This window comes from Macadamia integrifolia, chromosome 5 (genome assembly GCF_013358625.1).
Source record: "Macadamia integrifolia cultivar HAES 741 chromosome 5, SCU_Mint_v3, whole genome shotgun sequence".
NCBI lineage: Eukaryota > Viridiplantae > Streptophyta > Magnoliopsida > Proteales > Proteaceae > Macadamia > Macadamia integrifolia.
In genome coordinates, this window is record NC_056561.1 from 17,785,107 (window position 1) to 17,800,554 (window position 15,448).

Below are 15,448 nucleotides of genomic sequence, written 5' to 3' on the forward strand. Positions count from 1 at the left end.
TAACTATCTCAGGTTTGGAAAGGAATTTGGATGAGATGGAGCAGTTCCTTCCTTGAAAACCCTTTCCCAATGTATCTATACCTCATTTCATTTGATCATTTTTACACACACATCTTTAAGCTGCAATAGCTTTAAACATTATTTAAAAAAAAAAATGAAACATTTGTGTGGAGTCCTTTTAGGAGAATGTTGCTGCCGAGAATCTATGGAAGGTTGATTATCGATCCTGCACAAGCACAGAAGGCAGAGGCCCAAAAAGTGGCTCCGGGATTAGTCCTCCGATGCCCAAGTTAGAGACTCATGCAACAGTGTTTCGGAGAGTAATGGCGAGTTAGTCTACTTACCTAGTTTTGTCTTCAGGGTTTCTTCTTATAAGATTATCTCCTGTAGAGTCCTACTAGGAGACGTCTTTCTCTTCTTTGACGAGCTTGGGGCTATTTTAGAGGACTCCACCCTTCACGTTTCTCTACCTTAGTGGGGAATATTTCCTTTTCGGGTATTTTCTCCCTTTCAAGTAGATAGAGTCCTAGTACGTCTCTACTACCTGAAGAGGACTCAAGTCTCCTTGCAATCCCGATATCCGAAGTTCGTGGTTATACATGGTATTTTGGATATCTGTTCTGGATATCCCTTATAGTTGGGTGCCACGTGTCCATGCCTTACTGGGCGGCTAATTTGAGCGTATCAGAAGCCCCCTTATTGTCTCTGAAAAGTCCTTCTAGAGGGAGTAACAACACTTGTCTTTTTCTTTTTTTTATCCTTCGGCCTTCTTCTTTCAGCTTTGTCTAGGGCCCTTTGGCTTGGGGCACTCAACACTGGTCTGAGTTTCCAATTGAGAGTGGTCCCTTCGGTCAGGTTTGCTCGGCTTTGGCCTAAGCCTCCAACAGAGGGTGATCCCTTTGGTCAGGTCTGCTCGGCATTGGCCTGAGCCCCCCACCGAGGGTGGAACTTTTGGTCAAATATGCTTGGCCTTGGCCTGAGCCACCAACCGAAGGAGGACCCTTCGGTCAGATCTGCTTGGCCTTGGCCTGAGCTCCCAACCTAGGGAGGACCATTCATTTAGGGATGTGTTAGGATTTGAAATGTAATATCAAGTGTACGGATCAGTGTAGCTACGGGTCAAACACATGGAGAGCAGCCACTTTATTTTTTGCTTTTTTTAATAATGCGAAAGTGAACCAATTAATGGTTGTGATCTAATTCTAACTACAGTCCTAAACATATGTATCTAAAATAACGTCCTAACCATTCATCATGTAAGAATTTAAATACGCAAGCCATGCAATTAAAATTAAATAAATAAATAACTGAAAATAAACAACCCACGCAATTAAAAAGCAATTAAGGAAAAAAATACTGAAATAAAAATAAAGTAAAAGAAAGGGAGTAAAGCTAGAGAGAGGCTCATAAGTAGGTTTCTCTACTTAGCCCGAGGGATGCATCATAATATGGGCTTCCCTACTTGACCAGAGAGTCACTTCTACAAGGGTTATTCTGTTTGGCTTTAGGGAAAGGGAGGCAATTAAAATAAAAATAATAAAATGATGATGGCAAGGAGGGGTAAAGCCAACACATACACTAGCCATGAACCTTGGGAGAAAGGAAAAACAATAATGTAATGACTGAAATAAAAATTCTGAATTAAGAAAGAAAGGGTAGTCAGAAAAGGGAATGAGAGGGGAGAGAGAAGACTACTGAAGAAGCCCCCCTATCTGAATCAATGCTTGAACTTGAAAGCTTGGGTGATTTGAGATACTGTCAACCCTAAACATTAGATCTGGAATGAACCAAATATGAAATTTCTAAGCTTAGAGAAAACAAATCTTGAAAAAAAAATTGAACTTGAAAAAAGATGCTCCACAACTAGTGATCTTGTCACCTAGATCTAAGCTAGAACTATAACTTAAAAATTATAACTCAATTGCATAAATCATAAACATAAAAGGCTGAATAAAAATAAAAAAGTGCTTGCATTAATTGAAATAAAAAAGCTATTACAAAAGTGATTAAAGTAAAAACAAAGAAGAACTAAAACTAAAGAGAGTGAGAGCAACAAAAAAAAAAAAAAACCTAGAAGAAGAATAAAGTGTCTCCTCCCCTTGTCTTGATTCTATTATATAGAGAATGGGGGAGGAAAACTAACGATTTTAGCTTCTAAAAAAATGATTTTTTTTATCTTGTTGATGAGGTGGAGGAGAGAGGAGAGAGAAGAGAGAAAGAGACCTCCTAATAAGGAAGGGATTTTGCACACCACAACTTACCAACTACGTCAGGTAGTTGTTGTTACCAAAAATGAATCTTCAATCATTTAATGGTGTGATCCATCGATCCCTGTTGGAATTCAAAATATTCCTTGTACCCCTGGGACAACTGTAGACGGGCTGGTTCTGCATCTCGATTCAGTTTTGATCCATTATTCTTTTCTGGCCCGAAAAGAATAATCACTTGTATGGTTGACCAAACGAATGTGTATTTTTAATTGAACATGTCCATCTTGCTCAAAATTTTGTCCTCTTAGTAACCATGAAAAGAAATAAGATATCTTGATTTGTAAAATTGGAGATATAACGTCCGATAATCCTTAAGGCCTTGAAAATATAAAACCTGCAAAAAGAGAGTAAAACCCAAGGTAGCTCCATTCTAAATATGTAAAATGTATGTTTTACTATCTTAGATTTCACACATAAATGTGCTCATCAGAATTCCCCATACTTAGACTTTGCTAGTCCTCGAGCAAAACAAAAAGAAAAAGAAGAAAAACAAAAAACCTAACTCACTTTCGTAGGAATCACGGTTGCACTTAGCATGTATAACAAGCCTTTAAACCCCTAGGTCATCCCTAGTGGATGAGTTGTGTCTCGTAGGTGTTTGCAGTGAATATACACCCAAAATTCAGAATAAACAAATCCCAACCCTGTCTAAAGGTAAGGGCCATACTCATCCGGAGCAAAGATAATTCTTCTTACGAGGGACCCCCACACTTAAACTTTAATTAACCCATATCAATTCCAGGCACTAGCATATTTCTTAATTTGGAACTCACCTCATCTCTTCCAAAACACCCTTATCTTAAGACAAAACCACTTGTGAAGAAATAGGGAACCAATGACTAAGGCGTTGGAGTGTTTTTGACCAAACATGTTACCAAACATTAATGACATTTGCACATTTTTTTTCTCATTTTTTCGCTTAATAAACTCTATTCTACTCCACTACTTTTGACCTGAATGACATGGTGGAACAAACACCAGATACCCAAGTTATTATGTAACTTCGTTTTTAACATATGCCCACATAGACAGTGATGCTAGAGTTTTTTCAAAAGTTTCCTCCCTAGGAATTTTGATGCCCATATAGACAGTGATGCTAGAGTTCTTTTAGAAATTTTCTCACTAGGAATTTCGATCAACTCACCACGCTTCCTGAGGCGCAATGCCAATCAACTCTTACTCTTCTTTATACCAAATTTCACACTTTATTTAAAATTATGCATTTGTCAACTCATGCCAAATTAAAAAGAAGATCTTAACTCCAAATCAAAAGTACAAGGAACCCACAGACTTACATATGGTCCAACACCATAAAATAGGGGTCTCTTCTTTTTCAAAAGAAAGTCTCATCTCAAGACATAGGCTTGTTTCTTTCTTCTCAACAGGGTTTTTATACGTTCATAATAGGTACCTTAATCAAAACTTTTATTTTCATACATCAAGCAACCGAATCATATGATTATTAGCAAAAAGCCAAAGTAAAACTTCATCCTTAGCAAGCTAAAAAATAAACAAAACAAAGTGGAAAAAGCAAAAACTGGTTTCCTTCCGCCACACTTAAGTCATGCAATGTCCTCAATGCATGGAAATAATTAAAATGAAGACAATGCAAGGGGGTCATACCTGATTAAAAGTTAGTCATCAGTGTAAAGAGATTTATGGAGATCCATAACTTCTTTACTACCAGTAGTAGGAAACTCAAGGAACGTTTCAAACGCTGACCATTAACCTTCGAAATTACCTATGTTCTTAGATTTAGAATCTCCATAGCTCCATAGGGATATACATTATGGACAATAAACGGGTCATCCCATCGGGATCTAAGCTTACCAAGGAAAAGATGCAATCAAGAGTTGTCTAATAAGACCTTATCACTAATTGCAAAAGATTTGCGTAGAAAGTGCTTATCATGAAAAGCTTTGGTATTTTTCTCGTAAATCCTAGAACTTTCATAGGAATCATTCCTATGTTCCTCCAACTCAGATAGTTGGAGCCTACAATGAATTCCCACATCAGATGAATTAAAGTTGAATTTCTTGATGACCAAAAAAGTCTTATGCTGTAACTCAATTGGTAAGTGACAAGCTTTTTCATACACCAAACAGTAGGAAGACTGACCAAGGTTAGTCTTGAATGCAGTCTGATGGGCCCACAAGGCATCAATAAGCCTAAGGGACCAATCCTTATGGTTGGAATTAACAGTTTTCTCTAAGATTTGTTTGATTTGCCTATTAGACACCTCCACTTGGCCACTAGTTTGGGGGTGATAAGGGGTAGATAACTTATAGGTGATCCCATACCTTTTCATTAAGGCATCAAAAGGCTGATTACAAAAATGAGAGCGTACCCCTATCACTAATTATTGCACGTGGTACACCAAAGCGAGAAAAAATGTTCTCTTTGAGAAACTGGACCACCACTTTATGGTTATTAGATTTACAAGTTATGGCCTCTATTCATTTAGAAACATAATCAACGGCCAAAAGTATGTACAAATTCCCAAAGAAATTAGGGAATGGTCCTATAAAATCGATGCCCCATACATCAAAGATCTCAACTACCATAATAGGGTTGAGGGGCATCATGTTCTTTTTATTTATACGGTCAAAAGACTGGCAGGTGGGACAAGCCTTGTAAAAATCAAAAGCATCTCTAAAAAAGGTGGGCCAATAAAATCCACATTGTAGAACCTTTGTGGTAGTCTTCTTAGGTCCAAAGTGTCCACCGCATTTATGATCATGGCAAAAAGAGAGAATGAAATACTGCTCATGATCAGGAACACATCATTGGATAATCTGATCCGGGCATATCTTAAATAAATATGGATCATCCCAGAAAAAATACTTAACTTGGGAATGAAACCTATACTTATCTTGGATGGACCAGTGATCCGGAGTCACACCTGAAACTAAGAAGTTGACAATGTCAGCAAACCATGGTTCACTAGAAACTACAAAGAGCTGTTCATCTGAAAAGTTCTCATTGACTAAAGAATCGACAGTTAAGGAATTGGGAAACCAGGATAAATGGTCTGCAACTAGGTTTTCAACTCCTTTCTTATCCCTAATTTCCAAATCAAACTATTGTAAAAGTAAAACCCACCTAATGAGACGGGCTTTGGCATCCTTCTTCTGAACTAGGTATCTGAGGCCAGAATGATCAGTATACACCACCACATGTGAACCAACTAAGTAAGACCGAAACTTTTCTAATGCAAACACAACAGCTAAAAATTCTTTTTCAGTGATTGTATAATTGAGTTGTGCATCATTTAAGGTCCTACTAGCATAGTAAATGACAGTGGATAACTTATTAATCCTTTGACCTAAAATTTCTCTTATGGTAAAATCTGAAGCATCACACATCAGTTCAAAAGGTTTAGTCCAAACAGGTGGTTGAACAATGGGTGCATTGGTCAACTCCTTCTTAAGTTGCTTGAAGGATTCTAGATGCTTTTTAGAAAACTCAAAAATTTGATCTTTGACAAGTAATGAAGTGAGAGGTCGGGCTAACTAACTAAAATTCTTAATAAACCTTCTGTAGAAGCCTGTATGCCTTAGAAAAGACCAAACGTCCTTAACAGATTGAGGAGGTGGTAAATTATCAATTCAATCCACTTTGGCTCTATCTACCTTAATTCTCTCCTTGGATATTACATGGCCTAAAACAATACCAGATTTAACCATAAAATGGCATTTCTCCCAATTCAAAACCAAATTCTTAGATATGCACCTTTTCAAAACTAGAGAAAGATGATGAAGACATTCAGAATAGGAATTCCCATGAATTGAAAAGTCATCCATAAATACTTCTAAGAATTTTTCGATCATGTCAAAAAATATGCTCATCATGCATCGTTGGAACGTAACATGGTCATTGGAACGCCCAAAGGGCATACGCCTGTAAGCAAATGTTCCATATGGACATGTAAAAGTGGTATTATGTTGGTCATCTAAAGCAATTGAGATTTGATTATAGCTGGAATATCCATCAAGAAAATGATAATATTCATGTCCCGCTAACCTCTCTAACATATAGTCAATGAATGGCAATAGGAAGTGGTCCTTTCAGGTTACCACATTAAGTTTTCTATAGTCTATGCACACTCTCCACCCCGATTGGACACAGGTTGAAATTAGTTCATTATTGGCATTGGGAACTACAGTCACCCCAGACTTCTTAGACACTACGTGAACTGGGCTTACCCATTGGATGTCAAAAATAGGATAAATTATTCCATGATCCAAGCACTTTAGGATCTCTTTCTTAATGGCTTCCATCATCACTGGACTAGCTCTTCTTTGGGTTCTGTGGATGGTTTAGAATCCTTCATAAGATATATATGATGTTGCACAGTAGAAGGGCTTAGACCCTTGATATCAGTCATGGTCCAACCTAGGGCCTCCTAATTGTCTTTTAACACTTTAAGTAACTCCTCTTCCTGACTAGAAGTCAAATTTGAAGAAATTATTACAGAAAGAGTCTGGTCAGGCCCTAGGAAAGCATACATCAAATTAGATGGCAACTCCTTAAGATCTAGCTTATGGGGCTCAACTATGGAAGGTTTGGGAATGAAATTGGAAAGGGGGTCCTAACGGCTGCACAGGTGTGTGAAGACTTAGAGCTTTAGAAAATAATGTTTCACTATCATCATCCAACACATCCATACACTCTTGAAATTCTGATTCAAAATTAATATCAAAGTTGGTAATTAAATCATCAGAAAAATTCAGAAAATCCTCAAGCATATTGATCTCTTCTTCCATATGTGGTTGCTTGCCTATTCTAAACATATTAAGCTGAACAGTTTGGTTGCCAAAAGATAACTTTAGGAAACTATTCCGATAATTGATTAATGCATTACTAGTAGCCAAGAATGGTCTTCCTAGAATTATTAGGATCTCATCCATGATTGGGAAGGGTTTGGTATCTAACACAATAAAATCAACAGAGAAAATAAATTCCCCCACCTTTAGTAAGACATCCTCAACCATCTCTTTAGAAATCTTAACAGACCTATCTGCCAATTGAAGAGTAGTTCCAGTGACTTTTAATTCTCCTAATCCTAGTTGCAAACACATGGTAAGGCAAAATATTCACACTTACACCAATGTCAAGTAAGGCATGTTCAATGTAGGTATTGCCTATGACAAAAGCTATGGTAGGGCTCCCTGGATCCTTATACTTGGCTGCTATAGACTGAGTAATTATGGAACTAATGTTATCTGCCAAGAATGTCTTTTTGGGCACACTAGTGATACGTTTGTGAGTACACAAATCTTTCAGGACCTTTGCATATACGGGGATCTGGGATATGGCATCCAAAAGAGGGATGTTCACTTCTACCTTTTTAAAGACTTCTAAAATTTAATCTATAGAAGCAATCTTCTTTTTTTTACCAAGCGATTAGGAAATGGGACAAGAGGAACATAAGGACTGTTAGAGATTTACCATTTTTTAGAAGAATCATTAGATTCATCAGACAAACCTGGAACAAGAGGCACACTTGCGTCCTCAATAGTAGGAGAATTAATAGGAGTAATGGATGAGGAAGATTTAGGAACACTTTGTTGGTACTCTACCACTCCTAAGAGGCATTAACAACATTACATTGGTTGGAGGGCCCTTGTTGGGTCTGACATTGTACTATATTCAGTGGTGCATTAGTTGGTGCTTGTGAACTAACAGGTTGATGATGCCTAGGGTTAGGCTCTGGTTGGCTGGGTAAAGTTTCCTTCTCTCTCTCACGCATAATTGAGAACACTTGGGTGAATTCTCTCGTAAGATTTTGATGGCTTGTCATGTGGAGGCCATATTTTTTTTCAAGTCGCTTATGCTACTTGCGTCTCCAGTGTTGGTAAACCCAAGGGGTTGTTGATAAGATGATAGGAGAGGGGCCCTAGGAAAACTAATCTAAGGTCCTACATTTGACTTAGGAAAAGTATTTTGGAAAAAAGATTGTTGTGCAAAGGGAGGCCTTTGGGGTCCAGGTTGACCTTGATTATGGAAATTGGAAGGCCCTACTTGGTTGCCCTGATTCCAGGAGAAATTTGGGTGATTTCTCCATCCTGGATTGTAGGTGTTACTATATGGATTGTTTTGGTATAAGGCATTAGTACTATCATTAGAAGTGCCCCCAGAGGTGTTGGGGCATTCTTCTATGACATGTCCTAGGGATTGGCACCAAGCATACATCTTAACCAAATTGACTGATGATGGCTCTCTAGGAAAAATATCCTTAATCCTCTTGATTAGGCTATCCAAATGGGCTTCCTTGGCTACTATCCCATCCATAAAATATTATTTCCCTCATATGGTTCTTTCACTCTCTTGGGTTGATTCTCACTCACGGGTTTTGTCAACTAAGTTAGATAAGAATATCTATGCATTTCCTTTATTTGTAAAGGATGTGAATCCCGTAGGACACATAGACTCTATCATTTGTTTAGTTGGGTAATCAATACTCTCATAAATTATTTGATATAAATGCCATAAGTTTAGGCCATGATGAGGGCATTCTTGGAGTAAATCCTTGAATCTCTCCATAAGTTTGGAAAAAGGACTCACTAGACTTTTGCCTAAACTGAAGGATATCACTTCTAAGCTTATTGGTTTTGTGAGTTGGGAAAAATTCTTAAGGAAGACAACTGTGAACTATTTCTATGAGGTTATGGAATTTGTGGGTAACCCACACTACCACTTCTTAGCTTAGTCTTTCAATGCAAATGTGATGAACCTAAGCCTAACAATATTATCAGAAAGCTGTTGGATCTTAATTAGAACTCATACCTCTTCAAATTCCCTTAGAAATAGGTATGCATCTTCATAAGTCAGCCAATGAAAATGGGGCAACATAGTGATATACTGAGATTTGAGCTCAAAATTATTGCTCTGGGCTTGTGGTAGAACTATGCAGGAATGTTGGGCTGCTCTAACAGGGTAGAACATGTCTTTCAGAGATTTAGGTGGAGGATTTTGCTGTTGGTCTCCCATATTGAAGGGTTTTAAAGAGAACAAACGTATATGGTCACTACTTGTAAAATCTCTTCTTTCTAACCGATTCTTAGTATTACGTACCCACCTAACACTGATGTAATAGAAAACTACCCACAACTAGAGTAAGACAAGCACAAAAGAATGGAAATAATTTTTTTTTTTAAATTAATTTTTTACTTTTTTTTTTTGGCTTTTTGGCAGCTTATCGGTAGAGATCCGAGGTTTCTCAGGTCAATTCTTGAGGTACTGCTACAGGGCAAAACCTGTCTTTATCATACTGTGAGGCTTGGCGACCTCCACCGATACAACTATTATTACAAGTTGTTCTCCTCAAGAATTCAATAGAAGAAAAGGAAAAACAAAATAAAGCAAACAAAACACTATGATTTACCAAAAGAAAGCAAAAAATAACATGGAACTGTATCTCCGGCAATGGTGCCAAAAACATGTTAGGATTTAAAACGTAACAGCAAGCGTACGGATCAGTGTAGCTATAGGTCGAATACAAGGAGAGCAGCCACTTTATTTTTGGCTTATTTTAATAATGTGAAAGTGAATCGATTAATGGTTGTGATCTAATTCTAACTACCGTCCTAAATATATGCATCTAAAATAACGTCCTAACCATTCGTCATCTAAGAATTTAAATACGCAAGCCACACAATTAAAATTAAATAAATAAATAACTCAAAATAAACAACTCACGCAATTAAAAAGAAATAAAGAAAAAAATGTTGAAATAAAATTAAAGTGAAAGAAAGGGGATAAAGCTAGAGAGAGGCTCACAAGTAGGTTTCTCTACTTAGTCCGAGGGATGCACCATAATATGAGCTTCCCTACTTGACCAAAGAGTCACTCTTACAAGGGTTACTCTACTTGACTTTAGAGAAAGAGAGACAATTAAAATAACAACAATAAAATGATGGTTCCATGGCTAGGAGGGGCAAAGCCAACATATACACTAGTCATGAACCTTGGGGGAAAGGGAAAGAAATAATGTAACAATTGAAATTAAAATCCTAAATTAAGAAAGAAAGGGTAGTCAGAAGAGGGAATGAGAGGGGGGAGAGAAGACTATTGAAGAAGCCTCCCTACCTGAATCAATGCTTGAACTTGAAAGCTTGGGTGATTTGAGATACTGCCAACCCTAAAACTAGATCTGGAATAAACCAAATCTAAAATTTCTAGGCTTAGTGAAAACAAATCTTGAAAAAATAACTGAACTTGAAAAAGAGATGCTTCACGGCTCGTGATCTTGTCACCTAGATCTAAGCCTAGAACTATAACTTAAAAATTACAACTCAATTGCATAAATCATAAACATAAAAGGCTGAATAAAAATAAAAGAGTGCTTGCATTAATTGAAATAAAAAAGCTATTACAAAAGTGATTAAAGTAAAAAACAAAGAAGAACTAAAACTAAAGAGAGTGAGAGAGGGAGAGAGAGAGCAACTAAAAAAAAAACCTAGAAGAAGAATGAAGTGCCTCCTCCCCTTGTGTTGATTTTATTATATAGAGAATGGGGGAGGGAAGCTAACAATTTTAGCTTCTAAAAAAAAGGATTTTTTTTTATCTTGTTGATGAGGTGGAGGAGAGAGAAGAGAGAAAGAGAGAAAACGTGTGGAGAGAAAATCTCCCATAATTTTTCTTGCTTTTTTTTTTCTATTTGTTCTCCCTTTTTCTAATTTTCTCTCTCTTCTTGTGCAAGAAACCCCCTTTGGCCAATTTTTCTTGCTTGGATTTTGAAAATATTCTATTTTAATGGGAAATTCCATCCATACCCTTATCTTTTTTTTTTTCTATTTTTTCTCTTCAACTTGCGCACAACCATCTTGGTAGACCTCCTTGCTTTAAGTGATCAGTAGGAGAGAGAAAATCTTTCAAAAAAAAAAAAATCAACAAGTGGTTCGAACTTGAGACCTCCTAATAAAGAAGGGATTTTGCATACCACAACTCACCAACTACGCTAGGTAGTTGTTGTTACTAAAAATGAATCTTCAATCACTTAAGGGTGTGGTCCATTGATCCTTGTTAGCATTTAAAATATTCCTTATAACCTTAGGAGAATTGCAGACGGGCTGGTTCTGCATCTTGATTCAGTTATGATCCATTTTTCTTTTTTTAGCCTAAAAAGAATAATCACTTATATGGTTGACCAAACGAATGTGTTCTTTTAATTGAACATATCCATCTTGCTCAGAATTTCATCCTCTTCACAACCATGAAAAAAAATAGGACCTCTTTGTGTGTAAAATTAGAGATATAGCGCCCGATAGTCCTTAAGGCCTTAAAAATATAAAATTTACAAAAAGAGTAAAATCCAAGGTAGCTCCATTCTAAATATGTAAAATGCATGTTTTATTACCCTAGATTTCACACATAAATGTGCACATCAGGATGCTCGGCCTTAGCCTAAGCCCCCAATCAAGGGAGGACCCTTCGTTCAGGTTTGCTTGGCCTTAGCCTAATCCCCAACTGAGAGAGGACCTTTTGGTCTGGTATGCTCAGCTTTGGCCTGAGCTCCCAACCGAGGGGGAACCCTTCAGTCAACTATGCTCGGCTTTGGCCTTAAGCCCCAACCGAGGAGGACCCTTCGATCTGATCTGCTTAGCCTTGGCCTAAACTCCTAACCAAGGAAGAACCCTTCGGTCAGGTCTACTCGGCCTTGGCCTGAGCTCCCAACAGAGGAAGGAATTTTCAATCAGGTTTGGTTGGCCTTAGCTTAAGCCCCGAACTGAGCTTGGTCCCTTTGATTAGGTTTACTCGGTCTTGGCATGAGCCCCCAGTCGAGAGAAGACCCTTCGGTCAGGTCTACTCGACCTTGACCTAAGCTCCCAACCGAGGGAAGAGAATTGAAGGTTGTACTTCACTTGTGCTTTTGACTCGAGTTGGCATCAAGAATCCCAACAGATGATGTGTCACAGTCATTAATGACCTTGGGGAGTCGGATTGTTGCCCCTCTATCTATTAAAGGGTGCCTTCTCTTTAGTTTTGGTAATTTATCCTTTTACCAGAACCATTGTCCTTCGGTCTCCTTTTAATCTCTTCGTCTTTCAATTTCTTTAAATGTGCATAAGTTAGTTAATATATCCTTTGGTAATCGTTCTTCATCCTCCAAGAGGACTGTATCCAACCCTAAGGGTCATAGTCCTGGGCGGATCCGAGGGATGTCTTCGAATTCATCCTCAAACTCGTCTTCCTCCTGTGCCTCCACCTCTACCACGACACTTCAGGAGTCCGTAGGCGATTTGATCGGTGAGGACTTTAGGGAGGGGGTTCTTGAATCCCGAGCTCAAAATGATGATGCCATGGAGGTAGAGGCTAGGGACATAGTGTCTGCTATGACCAAAGCCGAGCTTAGGGAGCTGAGGGCTTCTTGTAGTATCCCGGATGAGTTTATCCTTCGGGTCCCCAAAACCTACAGACAGGGCTAGCTATAAGAACCCCGGGGAATTGTGCTTCTACTGAGAGGCCTTCAAAGCTGGGCTCCCTTCTTCACCTTGGTGTTTCGACACTATGGGATTTGTCTTGCCCAGTTAACACCGAACGGGTGGTGTCAAGTCATGTCCTTCATCATCTTCTTCTCTCAGATTCGGAGGCCCCTCTCCCTTCCTCTCTTCGTCAACTATCTTTCTCTTCATTCTAGCAAGGGGGACTCAGGATGGTACTACTTTAGCCCTTGGAAGGACCTTAGGCTATTGAGCAGGTATCCCTCATTGATCCATGGTTGGAATTTCAAGTATTTCTTTATAAGGTCGTCAGAGGAGTTCCTCTTCGGTACCGTCTGGGACATTCCAAACCTGAAGACATTGAACTTCATGCCTGACCTCTTCAGAACAGATGTGAGGTCATTGGAGATGGCTATGAATAAACAGTGATGTCCCCTTATTGAGTCCGATAGCCTCCAATCAGACGTCATCCTGTTTAGATTAAGGCTTAGCCCGGGTGAGTCATAGGCCTACCCGAATTTGTTATTGTTTCGGCTACTCTTGCCTTCATTCTAATTTTCCTTGCCTTTGCTGTAATGCAATTCTCTAGGGCCAAGGTCAAAGCAACTACAGCCATGAGGCAAGCCAAGGAAAAGGAGGCATGGGCGAGGGATACACAGCAGAAGCAAAAGGGGAAGAAGGAGAAGAGGAAGGCCAAAACTTTTGGGTTGACTGAACCTCCTTCGAAGAAGAAGAAGAACGGTGTGAGAAATCCCACTTTGGGAGCCATCCAAGCCCTTGCTGCTCAAGGCCACGACGTGTCTTCCCCCCTCGAGACTCCCTTCGAAGCCCGATACCGAAGCCCTATCCTGAATTGAGGCCAGGTCGAACTCGACTTCATTCCAAGCTGGTCCGTCAAGGAGGATAACATGTTCACCATTGGACAAGTGGCTTGGGAGTTGGTGCAGAAGGGGAACCTCCCAAGGGATGCCTCTGATGCTCAGAAACAGGGGACTTCGGCCATTATCACAAGCACCTACATCTTCATGGCGGGGGTAATCCTTCGGCCTTTGTAGTTCTTTGTTTCTCATATATATATATATATATATTTCTTTTCTTTTCTTTTTTCAGAATTGACTAAGTGTAGGTGTTCTTCTTAGGCCCAGAACCAAGTTGCTCAGCTAACCATTCATGTCGGAGCTTTAGCCAAAGACATCGAGAGGTCTGAGCTAGAGAAGTTGGCCCTATAGCATGAGCGTTCCGTCCTCCTCAAGAAGGTTGAGCATCTAGAGGCCAACCTCCTTTAGGCCTGCCAAGAGTATGATCGTGAGCTCTTGGAGCAGAAGGCTTAGATGATGACGAAGCTTCAAAAGGCCAAGGTTTGAGGGATCGAAAGGTACAAGTGCACAAAGGAGAATTGGGAGGAGGTCAAGTGTGCCACCGCTCCTAGGTATACCATGGGCACCACTGAAGTTCGAGACTGGATACTCGAGCATCACCCAGAGATATTCTTTGAAGGGAGTGGCCTCATCTTTGAGGACGAGGGTGATGAAGCAGCTCCAATCGCTACTGAGGTGGCCAATGATGAGGAGAGCAACGATAAGGAGGAGGTTCAGCAACCCTGCGAGGTTTATCTGACCCCTGATCATGATGGCTCCAATCGAGATGCCCCTAACTGAAGACCACTCTACCGATCAATGTTTTGTGAAGCTCTCCCTTTTTGTTCCTTTTTTTAGTTTCCTTTTGGCCTTCGAGCCTAGCTATGTAATTGAGGCCTTCGGCCTCTTTTTCTATACTTGCCCTCTTAGGGCCTTTTATTCTAACGAATGAACTGTTTGGATTTTCTTTTCTAGTTGCTTCTTCTTTTTCCTTGCAAACCCCACAATTGATTTTGAGTCCGAAGGATGGCTGAAGTTTGAAAGCTAAAACTTAGGTAGCATTTGCGTATTTCACAAGTGTGGTGTTCGTCCCGGCCCGATGGCCGAAGTATATCATCTGACTGAGATCCGAAGGTTAATGCTTACCCAAAGTTCAACACTTGTGTAATGCTTATGTTCTCCAAGTGGTGTGCGTCTCGGCCCCTTTGGCCGAAGTATACCACCCAACCAAAAGCCGAAGGCTAATTAAGTGCTGGTAGCCCCTTTTTCTTCTGTCTATGGCTTCAGGTGAGCTATTTGAGATTTAAAATGTAACCGCAAGCGTACGGATCAGTGTAGCTACGGGTCGTACACAGGGAGAGCAACCACTTTATTTTTTTATCTCTTTTAATAATGCGAAAGTGAACCGATTAATAGTTGTGATCTAATTCTAATTAACGTCCTAACCATTCGTCATCTAAGAATTTAAAGACGCAAGCCACGCAATTAAAATTAAATAAATAAATAACTGAAAATAAACAACCCATGCAATTAAAAAAAATAAATAAATAAAGGAAAAAAATGCTGAAATAAAAATAAAGTAAAAGAAAGGGGATAAAGCTAGAGAGAGACTCACAAGTAGGTTTCTCTACTTAGCCCGAGGGATGCATCATAATATGAGCTTCCCTACTTGACCAGAGAGTCACTCTTACAAGGGTTACTCTATTTGGCATTAGGGAAAGGGAGACAATTAAAATAAAAGCAATAAATTGATGGTTCTATGGCTAGGAGGGGCAAAGGCAACACATACACTAACCATGAACCTTGGGGGAGAGGGATAGCAATAATGTAACGACTGAAAATAAAAATCCTAAATTAAGAAAGAAAGGATAGTCAG

The 15,448-nt window shown here is 39.3% G+C and overlaps 1 non-coding gene across 1 annotated transcript; it reads left to right on the top strand.

Moving 5' to 3' along the window:
• The first annotated feature begins 8,769 nt into the window (after positions 1-8,769).
• On the top strand, positions 8,770-8,877 carry LOC122080411. Its single transcript, XR_006140707.1, has one exon. It is a non-coding gene; the product is annotated as a small nucleolar RNA R71 (small nucleolar RNA).
• Positions 8,878-15,448: the final 6,571 nt, after the last annotated feature.